Below are 12508 nucleotides of genomic sequence, written 5' to 3'. Positions count from 1 at the left end.
AATTAATGACAACAAAAAACTGAGGTTTAAATGAACCTCAAGGCATTTTGCACCATCAATGAAAACAAACTCCTGTAATAGTACAAAAAAACTATATAGCTGGATTAACATGAAAATCCCACCACAACCTACTATGAACACTCAACCTTGATAATGGAAGCAGCAGCTTGAAATGCAGCTGAAATCATCATTACTGCTGGCCAAAAGAATTTGACTTCGAAGAGAATCAGACCATTACTGGCTCCACTGTGTTCATCAAGAAAATAGGATGACTAAGAGAAACTCAAAATCTAGAATGGCATATGCAAATTCTCTTATATTGTATGTCGATCCTAAGATGCAATCAGCGGTATCTAGAATGAACCAGGAGCTTTGATAATCAGCATCATCTTTACATGAGCATGCCAAATTTTAAAAAAAACATGGTGTACAATATAATAGATAACAACTCATTATTATTTAGAGATTGTTACGGAAGTGCATCAGAAGAGTAAGCAAAATAAGAACAACTATTCCGATACACACCCGGCCACTGCTAGAATTACTCCAGTTGTAACAAGCAAGCAGCCAAGGATCTGATTTGCATAAAGCACACATTGGAAGATGAATTAGTCAACCGTGTGCTTGGTTTTGCTCTCGATGAATCCCAAATTTTGTCATTCTTCTCCATTCAGATCCTTGTGTAACCCTACTGGTGTAGTCCAATTCATGATCCAATTAGTGCCTAATGCGACTCCACTTACAAATGCTGCATTAAGAATGTCCTCTGGTTATTTATTATGTGATGCTAAACTGCAAATTACCAAATCAAGGTGTGGATCTGTCTATTTACCCTTCTGCTGTTATTTGCTCTGTAGGGACTAAATCAGAGTAGTGTCGCTCAATGAATTTCCTCTACTGAACTACGCAGCCTGCAGTGCCTGAGCTACCAAGAATTTCAGAGCAAGGTCACCAGAATGCCTTACAAAAGACGACTTCGACATTGGAGGGTCTCATTGCGGACGATTCACACCACCAGCCCTCCTCTGCCCACAGCGAAGATGGAGCTGCTAATAATGGGTCTAGGGATATCAGTGGGGATTCTTCATCTGTTGATTTGAAAAGCCCAGTCCCACTAGGGACACATGCAGATGTCATGGAAGACGAAGGATGGATCACAATTCCATGCAGTTTGGTCCCTTTGACTTGCTTGCCTCTTTTTTTATATATCATACAGGCATAAATACACCAATGCTTTTTATTATTAATTAGACTTAACTGATCTTTCATCTGCCAAGTGATCACTCCTTAGTCCTTATCTACACCCTTAATCTGCATCGCATAAGGTTGTACATCCATTTTTTTTCTTTACTACTAACTAATTGACCATTAGTTGTTTTCAGTGCGAAAGTGTAACCCTACCATTTACCCGCTAAACACTCTAAGCCTGACCGTTTACCCGCTAAACACTCTAAGCCCGATAATATGTTTTCCTTTTGACATGCTACTGGTAGCTTCTTCACGCTAGTAAAACCATCTTAACATCTCTTGCTAGTAACATCTACAATTTGCTTACAGAGGCATTTCCTGAAAGTTGGAACGACATATCAGAAATGGTTCAGTTGCAAGCTCTGGACCGTTCCTTCCTTTTTCCAGGTAAATGTGTTTTCCTTGTCACTTTAGTAATAGTTTCTGGTGCTATTGCATCTTAGTTATTACCTATTTTCTGGAATTGACTTAGTTTAGTTATCAGGCGAGCAGGTTCCTATACTGGCGTGCCTGTCAGCTTCTAAGCAAGATGTATAGGTTATATCCCCCTTTAGAATTGCTTCACTAATGTCTAAGAATGGAACTTCTATGTAAAACTTTACAAATAAATCTAGCCATGTCAGTGCAAATGGTCATGATAATGGAGCAGCTGGAGAAAGTGGCTATCAGGACGTTGAACTGAATGGTGAAGCATCTCCCTCAGAACATGATATTTTGGAGACTCAATCTCTCCTTCAGATGGAGGATCATAAGCAACAGATCGAACATGTGTTGCGAAGATTTAGAGAATCAATTTTTTTTTGTCCGGATTGCGGAATCAGTGGAACCTCTATGGTCCAAGAAAAGTGTAACTTCAACTACGATGGCAGATGAACGATCAGATAACCAGGGAAATAGTAAGACCTCAAGGAGTAATGTTTATAATACCATTTCTGATAAAAGGATTTTTGATGGTAACACATATGGGGGAGTTGCTCGAGATGTTGTCAAGTGTTATTCTCTGCAAAATGGAGACATAGTGGTATGTTTTGAAGGTTTTTTTAATTACTGTGACATTGTATACTACAAGTCTACAACTTGTACTGCATGACCTCTAGCCACTGGACGTTGATGGACATCACATAAGTAACTGCATGTTTTGTGCTCTAACCTAAGTTTAACCAAGCAGCAGGCACCTACTGGAAATTGACTCAAATCTACTACTAACATTCAATGTCAATTGTCAATTACCCAAGTTAATTTAGATTTTTACACTTGTCCTTTTGATTTCTTTATGCAACCATTTCTTCTAAATGGTTTTACTAAATGGTGGAAGTATAAATAGCTTCCCACTTAGTAAGGGCAAGAATATAAAGAACTTGACACCTAATGCTATTGTTGAGTAGAAATAGAACACTTAATCAGTTTTAGCAATTTAGCCGCACTGATGTGTCCTGGACACTTTTAAATGCCACATTGTCTTTTATAAAAGAGTAAAATGCACCTAGGTCCATGAACTTTGAAAGTTTAGTTTTGGGTCCCTGAACTTTTTAAGTGGGTCACTAGAGGTTAGGGATTACATTTTCGTTTTGTAATTTCCGAAAACCATTTTGTTGACCGAAGGTTGACTTTTATATTTTCAAATTCTAAACCGAAATATATTTCCTTCCCAAGATGAGGGCAGATAAGATAAGTTGCCAAACCAGAAAGGACTACACAAAGATGACAAGCATGTTAGACAATTAATAGGAAGGTCACGTGAAAAGTAGTCATGAAGGTGGGTGAATCCAACGGATGTATACAAAAAATAACTACATCCTAGAAAGATTGTATGTCACTAGCAAAGGTGGAAAAGTTAATTGTAACTTATACAATTGTTATATAATAATGACGATGATTTAATATATCAGTGAAAACAATACACAAGCAAGCATGTGGAAACACATCATCATAGCTACAAAAATTCTTCTAACACATCAGCGCTTGATGATTCTGACTCCTCAGGGAACTCCTGTGATTGGGACTCCTTGTAAGCAGGCGTGTCTTTGAAATTCTTCTAACACAAATTGTATGGTAAAACAAACCTTATGAGGGGACAGATTGAACAAACTGAAATACTTTGGAGTAAATTGAACTGAAATGTTTTGGGGGGTCAAACACACAAAGTGGACTTTTGGTTATATTAAAATAGCATCTTTTTATCTTATTTGTATTCATTATGAACGATCATGACCAAAAGAATATAACAGGAGTGGGAATGCTTTGCTCGTCATCTTTTAGGATTCTTTTCGATTGCAACACAAAAGAAATTGAGGAAGTAGGTACCTAGTAGTTTGAGTATATTGCTACGGCACTGGATCCATGAGATCATAAGCAAAATCACAGGGCTAGCAGTCAAAAATTCACATCGGTGATGGCGCACGGGGAGAGTCTCAAAACAAAACTGAACTAAACCTAGCACCTAATTCGTCGAGCACCTAGGGTGCGTCAGGGTCCTGGCGGCCGGTGGGGGTGCCGGAAGCAGGAAGGCATACGCAACAATTGGCACGGAATCGAGTCCTATCAGTGGAGGTATTGATTACCAGTGAAAGGCCTTCATGGAGGGGACCACGTTGACGAGCGCGGCGTATCCGCGGATGAGCTCGTCCAGGCGCTCCTGCGTCACCTCCTCTCCAGAATGGTAGGTGCAAGCGGGCGGCACGGCGCGCGGGGCGACGCACGAGCTGGCGCGTGGGGTGGAGGCGCGGGCTGGCGGCGCAGGGCGCGCGGGGTGGCAGCAGCGGGGCACGCGGCGGTGGCGGCGTGGGGTGCGCGGGGTGGCAGCGGCAGGGCGCGCGGTGGCGGCGCGGAAAGCGCGTGCTGGCGGCGGGCGCGAGCTGGTGGGAAGAGAGAAAGGAGAGGAAGAGAGACGCGCGGGGTTAGGGGATTTAGGTTTTTGGGTTAAGTGCGACGGTGTCCACATGGCCCACGTATTTAAGTTAAGAACGTGGGTACCCACGTTCCTAATATGTTAAGTTCGACGGTTTTGGATCGGACCCACGAACTTAATTTAAGAACGTGGGTACTCACGTTCTTAAAAAAACCCATGAACTTAACTAATGTAAGAACGTCGGTGCCCACGTTCTTAACAAAACCCACGAACATTTATCAGTTTCTTGTAGTGTTAGTGTGTTGTATTTTACCTACTAAATACCCTGTTGTCCCTCGACATCATCTTATGTTCTTGCTTGAATATGGTTTTTGTCGGGGACCATAATTAGGGGTACCCTCAAGGCTCCTAATTCTCAGCTAGTAACCCCCATCAGCACAAAGCTGCAAAGGCCTGATGGGTGCGATTAAGTCAGGGATCGGTCCATTCGAGGGACTCGATCACGTCTCGCCCGAGCCTAGCCTCGGGCAAGGGCAGCCGACCCCAGAAGATCTCCGTCTCGCCCGAGGCCCCCCTCCAGCGGCGAACATACTTCCGGCTTGCCCAAGGCCCTGTCTTCGCCAAGAAGCAACCCTGACCAAATCACCGCGCCGACCGACCAAAGCGCAGGAGCATTTAATGCAAAGGTGGCCTGACACCTTTATCCTGACGCGCGCCCTTTAGTCGACAGAACCGAAGTGACCGCCGTCACTTCGCCGCTCCACTGACCGGCCTGACAGAAAGACAGCGCCGCCTGCGCCGCTCCGACTGCGGTGCCCCTGGACAGAGTGAGGCTGACAGGCAGTCAGGCCCGGCCGCAGGCGCCATAGGAAGCTCCGCTTCGCCAGACCCAGGGCTCGGACTCGGGCTCAGCCCCGGAAGACGGCGAACTCCGCTCCGCCCGACCCAGGGCTCGGACTCGGGCTAAGCCCCGGAAGACGGCGAACTCCGCTCCGCCCGACCCAGGACTCGGACTTGGGCTAAGCCCCGGAAGACGACGAACTCCGCTCCGCCCGACCCAAGGCTCGGACTCGGGCTAAGCCCCGGAAGACGGTGAACTCCGCTCCGCCCGACCCAGGGCTCGGACTTGGGCTCAGCCCCGGAAGACGACGAACTCCGCTCTGCCCGACCCAGGGCTCGGACTTGGGCTCAGCCCCGAAAGACGACGAACTCCGCTCCGCCCGACCCAGGGCTCGGACTTGGGCTCAGCCCCGGAAGACGACGAACTCCGCTTCGTCCGACCCCAGGGCTCGGACTCTGCCCTGGCCTCAGCCGACGGTCTCCGCCTCGCCCGACCCAGGGGCTCGGACTCGACCTCGGCCACGCAAGACAGACTCGACCTCGACCTCGGAGGAGCCTCCACATCGCCCAACCTAGGGCGCGGGCCGACCACGTCAACGGGAGGCGCCATCATTACCCTACCCCAAGCTGACTCAGGCTACGGGGAACAAGACCGACGTCCCATCTGGCTCGCTCCGCCAGATAGGCAATGATGGCGCCCCGCACGCTCCCTGACGACGGTGGCTCTCGGCCCCCTTACGGAAGCAAGAGGACGTCAGCAAGGACTCAACAGCCCTGACAGCTGTCCTTCCGCCAGGCTCCAGCGCTCCTCCGACGGCCACGACATCACACCAACTGGGTGCCAAAACCTCTCCGGCTGCCACGACGGCGTGTACTTAGGGCGCTAGCTCTCCTCCGCTAGACACGTAGCACTCTGCTACACCCCCCATTGTACACCTGGATCATCTCCTTACGCCTATAAAAGGAAGGACCAGGGCCCTCTTACAGAGGGTTGGCCGCGCGGGGACGAGGACGAGACAGGCGCTCGCGTGAGGCCGCTCGCTCCCTCTCCCGCGTGGACGCTTGTAACCCCCTACTGCAAGCGCACCCGACCTGGGCGCGGGACGAACACGAAGGCCGCGGGATTTCCACCTCTCTCACGCCCATCTCCGGCCACCTCACTTCCCCCCTTCGCGCTCGGCCTCGCGCAGACCCATCTGGGCTGGGGCACACAGCGACATTCACTCGTCGGCCCAGGGACCCCCCGGTCTCGAAACGCCGACAGTTGGCGCGCTAGGTAGGGGCCTGCTACGTGTTGACGAACAGCTTCCCGTCAAGCTCCAGATGGGCAGTCTCCAGCAACCTCTCCGGCCCGGGACGGTGCTCCGTTTCGGGAGTCTTAAGTTCATGTCCCTCGACGGCAGCTACGACATGATACTCCTTCCACCGCCGTGCGATAGCGACAATGGCGGCCGACAGCCCGCCTGTAGGCGGCGGAATCGACGACGTCTTCCCCGCGTGGTGGAAGAACAACATTCGAGCTCGCCCCGTCCTCTCCCCCGCCAACGGAGGAGGAGGCGGGGCAACCAAGGCCAAGCAGGAGGCAGCGCCTCGTCGGCTGTCGAGCGAGTCGACGGCCCCAGCGCCCCAACGGGGGGCGCGTCGGGCATCGACCTCGCGTTTGAGACGAAGACGAGCGCCGTCTCCCCGCGACACGCCAACTCCGAGCAAATGGACGACGCCAGCACGCTCGCGAAAGGCTTGCTGGATGTCACCCTCGTACCTGAGACGACGGTGCGGTCAGTCCCCGACGTGACTTCATCACCGCCCGTCGACCAAGAGGTACCGACCGATTCCCATCTCACGCCTTTCGGATTCAGCCTCAAGCCTCCAAGCGACCTCGCTTTGGCGGACACTCTCGTAGAGGCGAGTCCAAACCCTCTGGGGTATCGTATGCGGTCACCCTGGGACCGGCTGACGGACGTCTCGACCTACGGGCCCTCTGGGTCCGAGGAAGACGACACGCCCGACTTCTGTTGGGATTTCTCTGGACTTGGCAACCCCAGTGCCATGCGGGACTTTATGACCGCATGCGACTACTCCTTTCCGACTGTTCCGACGGTAGCCGTAGCCTCGGCGACGAGGACTGTGGCCCAAGCCGCGAATGTTTCCACGTCGATCTGGGGGTCCCTCTGAAGGCAACCATCTCGGTATGCTGGAGGACGGTGATCACCCTAGGCCGGTGCCTCGCGTTGACATCCCACGGGAGCTAGCTGTGGTCCCCGTTCCGGCGGGGGGTCACGACCCACAGCTCGAGCAAATCCGCGGGGTGCAGGTCAGGCTCGACGAGGGGGCAGGAGCACTTGAGCCGATCCGCCGGGACGTCGGGCAGGAATGGGCGGGCCAGCCTCCGGCCGGAGAAATGCGTCGTCTACCCCAGGGCTTCCAGCACCGCGTCGCCGACGATGTCAGGGTCACGCCGCCACCCACATCCAGTGGGGTCGGCCAGAACCTGGCTGCAGCGGCAATGCTTCTCCGCGCGATGCCGGAGCCATCAACCACCGAGGGGCGGCGAATCCAGGGAGAGCTCAAGAATCTCCTGGAGTGCGCCGCGGTCCGACGGGCCGAGAGCTCCGCCTCCCGAAGGCAGGGGTACCCCTCGGAACATCATGACGCGACTTCCCGATTCATGCGGGAAGCCTCGGTCCACACCGGGCGCACGCACAACACAGCGCCTGCGGCCCCGGGACGCCTCGGTAACGAGCACCATCACCGCGACCGTCGGGCCCACCTCGACGAGAGGGTGCGCCGAGGCTACCCCCAGGCGTGGAGGACGCTACGACAGCGGGGAGGATCGAAGTCCCTCGCCCGAACCACCCGGTCCGCAGGCCTTCAGCCGGGCCATACGACGGGCACCGTTCCCAACCCGGTTCTGACCCCCGGCTACTATCACAAAGTACTCGGGGGAGACGAGACCGGAGCTGTGGCTCGCGGACTACCGGCTGGCCTGCCAACTGGGTGGAACGGACGATGACAACCTCATCATCCGCAACCTCCCCCTGTTCCTCTCCGACATCGCTCGCGCCTGGTTGGAGCACCTGCCTCCGGGGCAGATCTCCAACTGGGACGACCTGGTCCAAGCCTTCGCCGGCAATTTCCAGGGCACGTACGTGCGCCCTGGGAATTCCTGGGACCTCCGAAGCTGCCGACAGCAGCCGAGAGAGTCTCTTCGGGACTACATCTGGCGATTCTCGAAGCAGCGCACCGAGCTGCCCAACATCACCGACTCGGATGTCATCGGCGCGTTCCTCGCCGGCACCACCTGCCGCGATCTGGTGAGCAAGCTGGGTCGCAAGACCCCACCAGGGCGAGCGAGCTGATGGACATCGCCACCAAGTTCGCCTCTAGCCAGGAGGCGGTCGAGGCTATCTTCCGAAAGGACAAGCAGCCCCAGGGCCGCCCACCGGAAGATGCCCCCGAGGCGTCAACTCAGCGCGGCACCAAGAAGAAGGGCAAGAAGAAGTCGCAAGCGAAACGCGACGCCGCCGACGCGGACCTTGTCGCCGCCGCCGAGTACAAGAACCCTCAGAAACCCCCCGGAGGTGCCAACCTTTTCGACAAGATGCTCAAGGAGTCGTGCCCCTATCATCAGGGGCCCGTCAAGCACACCCTTGAGGAGTGCGTCATGCTTCGGCGCCACTTCCACAGGGCGGGGCCACCCGTGGAGGGTGGCAGGGCCCGCGACGACGACAAGAAGGAAGACCACCAGGCAGGAGAGTTCCCCGAGGTCCGCGACTGCTTCATGATCTACGGTGGGCAAGCGGCGAACGCCTCGGCTCGGCACCGCAAGCAAGAGCGTCAGGAGGTCTGTTTGGTGAAGGTGGCGGCGCCAGTCTACCTAGACTGGTCCGACAAGCCCATCACCTTCGACCGAGCCGACCACCCCGACCACGTGCCGAGCCCGGGGAAATACCCGCTCGTCGTCGACCCCGTCATCGGCGACGTCAGACTCACCAAGGTCCTCATGGACGGAGGCAACAGCCTCAACATCATCTACGCCGAGACCCTCGGGCTCCTGCGTGTCAATCTGTCCTCGCTCCGGGCAGGCGCTGCGCCTTTCCACGGGATCATCCCCGGGAAGCTTGTCCAGCCCCTCGGACAACTCGACCTTCCCGTCTGCTTCGGAACACCCTCCAACTTCCGAAGGGAGACCCTGACGTTCGAGGTGGTTGGGTTCCGAGGAACCTACCACGCGGTACTGGGAAGGCCATGCTACGCGAAGTTCATGGTCGTCCCCAACTACACCTACCTCAAGCTCAAGATGTCGGGCCCCAACGGGGTCATCACCGTCGGCCCCACGTACAAACACGCGTTCGAATGCGACGTGGAGTGCGTGGAGTACGCCGAGGCCCTCGCCAAGTCTGAGGCCCTCATCGCCGACCTGGAGAGCCACTCTAAGGAGGAGCTAGACGTGAAGCGTCACGCCGGCAACTTCGAGCCAGCGGAGACGGTTAAGTCCGTCCCCCTCGACCCCAGCATCGACGCCTCCAAGCAAGTCCGGATCGGCTCCGAGCTTGATCCCAAATAGGAAGCAGTGCTCGTCGACTTTCTCCGCGCGAACGCCGACGTCTTCGCGTGGAGTCCCTCGGACATGCCTGGCATACCGAGGGATGTCGTCGAGCACTCGCTGGACATCCGAGTCGGAGCCCGACCCGTCAAGCAGCCTCTGCGCCGATTCGACGAAGAAAAGCGCAGAGCCATAGGCGAGGAGATCCACAAGCTAATGGCGGCAGGGTTCATCAAAGAGGTATTCCATCCCGAATGGCTTGCCAACCCTGTGCTTGTGAAAAAGAAAGGAGGGAAATGGCGGATGTGTGTAGACTACACTGGTCTAAACAAAGCATGTCCGAAGGTTCCCTACCCTCTGCCTCGCATCGATCAAATCATGGATTCCACTGCTGGGTGCTAAACCCTGTCTTTCCTCGGTGCCTACTCAGGGTATCACCAAATCAGGATGAAAGAGTCCGACCAGCTCGCGATTTCTTTCATCACACCCTTCGGCATGTACTGCTATGTCACCATGCCGTTTGGCTTGAGGAATGCGGGCGCGACGTACCAGCGGTGCATGAACCATGTGTTCGGCGAACACATTGGCCGGACGGTCGAGGCCTACGTCGATGACATCGTAGTCAAGACGAGGAAGGCCTCCGACCTCCTTTCCGACCTTGAAGTGACATTCCGATGTCTCAAGGCGAAAGGCGTGAAGCTCAACCCCGAAAAGTGTGTCTTCGGGGTACCCCGAGGCATGCTCTTAGGGTTCATCGTCTCCGAGCGGGGCATCGAGGCCAACCCGGAGAAGATCGCAGCCATCACCAGCATGGGGCCCATCAAGGACTTAAAAGGCGTACAGAGAGTCATGGGATGTCTCGCGGCTCTGAGCCGCTTCATCTCACGCCTCGGCGAAAGAGGTCTGCCTCTGTACCGCCTCTTAAGGAAGGCCGAGTGCTTCACTTGGACCCCTGAGGCCGAGGAAGCCCTCGGGAAACTGAAGGCGCTCCTCATGAATGCGCCTATCTTGGTGCCCCCAGCTGCCGGAGAAGCCCTCTTGGTCTACGTCGCCGCGACCACTCAGGTGGTTAGCGCCGCGATTGTGGTCGAGAGGCAAGAAGAGGGGCATGCATTGCCCGTTCAGAGGCCAGTCTACTTCATCAGCGAGGTACTATCCGAAACCAAAATCTGCTACCCACAAGTTCAAAAGCTGCTGTACGCGGTGATCCTGACGCGGCGGAAGCTGCGACACTACTTCGAGTCTCATCCGGTAACTGTGGTGTCATCCTTCCCCCTGGGGGAGATCATCCAGTGCCGAGAGGCCTCGGGCAGAATTGCAAAGTGGGCGGTGGAAATTATGGGCGAAACAATCTCGTTCGCCCCTCGGAAGGCCATCAAGTCCCAGGTCTTGGCGGACTTCATGGCTGAATGGGTCGACACCCAGCTCCCAACAGCTCCGATTCAACCGGAGCTCTGGACCATGTTCTTCGACGGGTCGCTGATGAAGACAGGAGCCGGCGCAGGCCTACTCTTCATCTCACCCCTCGGGAAGCACCTACGCTACGTGCTACGCCTCCATTTCCCGGCGTCCAACAATGTGGCTGAGTACGAGGCTCTGGTCAACGGGTTGCGGATCGCCATCAAGCTAGGGGTCCGACGCCTCGACGCTCGCGGTGACTTGCAGCTCGTCATTGACCAAGTCATGAAGAACTCCCACTGCCGCGAATCGAAGATGGAGGCCTACTGCGATGAGGTTCGGCGCCTGGAAGACAAGTTCTATGGGCTCGAGCTCAACCACATCGCCCGGCGCTACAACGAGACTGCGGACGAGCTGGCTAAAATAGCCTCGGGGCGAACAACGGTTCCCCCGGACGTCTTCTCCCGAGACCTGCATCAACCCTCCATCAAGATCGACTACACGCCCGAGCCCGAGGCACCCTCAGCCCAGCCCGAGGTACCCTCGACACAGTCCGAGGCACCCTCGGCTTGGCCCGAGGCACCCTCGGTTCAGCCTGAGGTACCCTCGGCCCCCGAGGGCGAGACGCTGCACGTCGAGGGGGAGCGAAGCGGGGTCACGCCTGATCACAACTGGCAGACCCCGTACCTGCAATATCTCCACCGAGGAGAGCTGCCCCTCGACCGAGCCGAAGCTCGGCGGTTGGCGCGGCGCGCCAAGTCATTCGTCTTGCTGGGAGACAGGAAGGAGCTCTACCACCGCAGCCCCTCAGGCATCCTCCAGCGGTGCATCTCCATCGCCGAAGGTCAGGAACTCTTACGAGAGATACACTCGGGGGCTTGCGGCCACCACGCAGCACCTCGAGCCCTTGTCGGAAATGCCTTCCAACAAGGTTTCTACTGGCCGACGGCGGTGGCCGACGCCACTAGAATTGTCCGCACCTGCGAAGGGTGTCAGTTCTACGCAAGGCAGACCCACATGCCCGCTCAGGCTCTGCAGACGATACCCATCACCTGGCCTTTTGCTGTGTGGGGTCTGGACCTCGTCGGCCCCTTGCAGAAGGCACCCGGGGGCTACACGCACCTGTTGGTCGCCATTGACAAATTCTCCAAGTGGATCGAGGTCCGACCCCTGAACAGCATCAGGTCCGAGCAGGCGGTGGCATTCTTCACCAACATCATCCATCGCTTCGGGGTCCCGAACTCCATCATCACCGACAACGGCACCTAGTTCACCGGCAGAAAGTTCCTGGACTTCTGTGAGGATCACCACATCCGGGTGGACTGGGCCGCCGTGGCTCACCCCATGACGAATGGGCAAGTAGAGCGTGCCAACGACATGATTCTACAAGGACTCAAGCCTCAGATCTACAACGACCTCAACAAGTTCGGCAAGCGATGGATGAAGGAACTCCCCTCGGTGGTCTGGAGTCTGAGGACAACACCGAGCCGAGCCACGGGCTTCACGCCGTTCTTTCTAGTCTATGGGGCCGAGGCCATCTTGCCCACAGACTTAGAATACGGTTCCCCGAGGACGAGGGCCTATGCTAACCAAAGCAACCAAGCTAATCGAGAAGACTCGCTGGACCA

The 12508-nt window shown here is 55.3% G+C and overlaps 1 non-coding gene across 1 annotated transcript; it reads left to right on the top strand.

Moving 5' to 3' along the window:
• Window positions 1-860: 860 nt before the first annotated feature.
• Window positions 861-2433, top strand: LOC103634878 (uncharacterized). The gene is made up of 3 exons (XR_004851894.1): window positions 861-1169; window positions 1558-1635; window positions 1733-2433. It is a non-coding gene; the product is annotated as an uncharacterized protein (transcript).
• The last annotated feature ends 10075 nt before the right edge of the window (window positions 2434-12508 follow it).

This window comes from Zea mays, chromosome 8 (genome assembly GCF_902167145.1).
Source record: "Zea mays cultivar B73 chromosome 8, Zm-B73-REFERENCE-NAM-5.0, whole genome shotgun sequence".
NCBI lineage: Eukaryota > Viridiplantae > Streptophyta > Magnoliopsida > Poales > Poaceae > Zea > Zea mays.
Note: the sequence above shows the minus strand (reverse complement) of the source record. Positions and strands in the feature narration are given on the sequence as shown.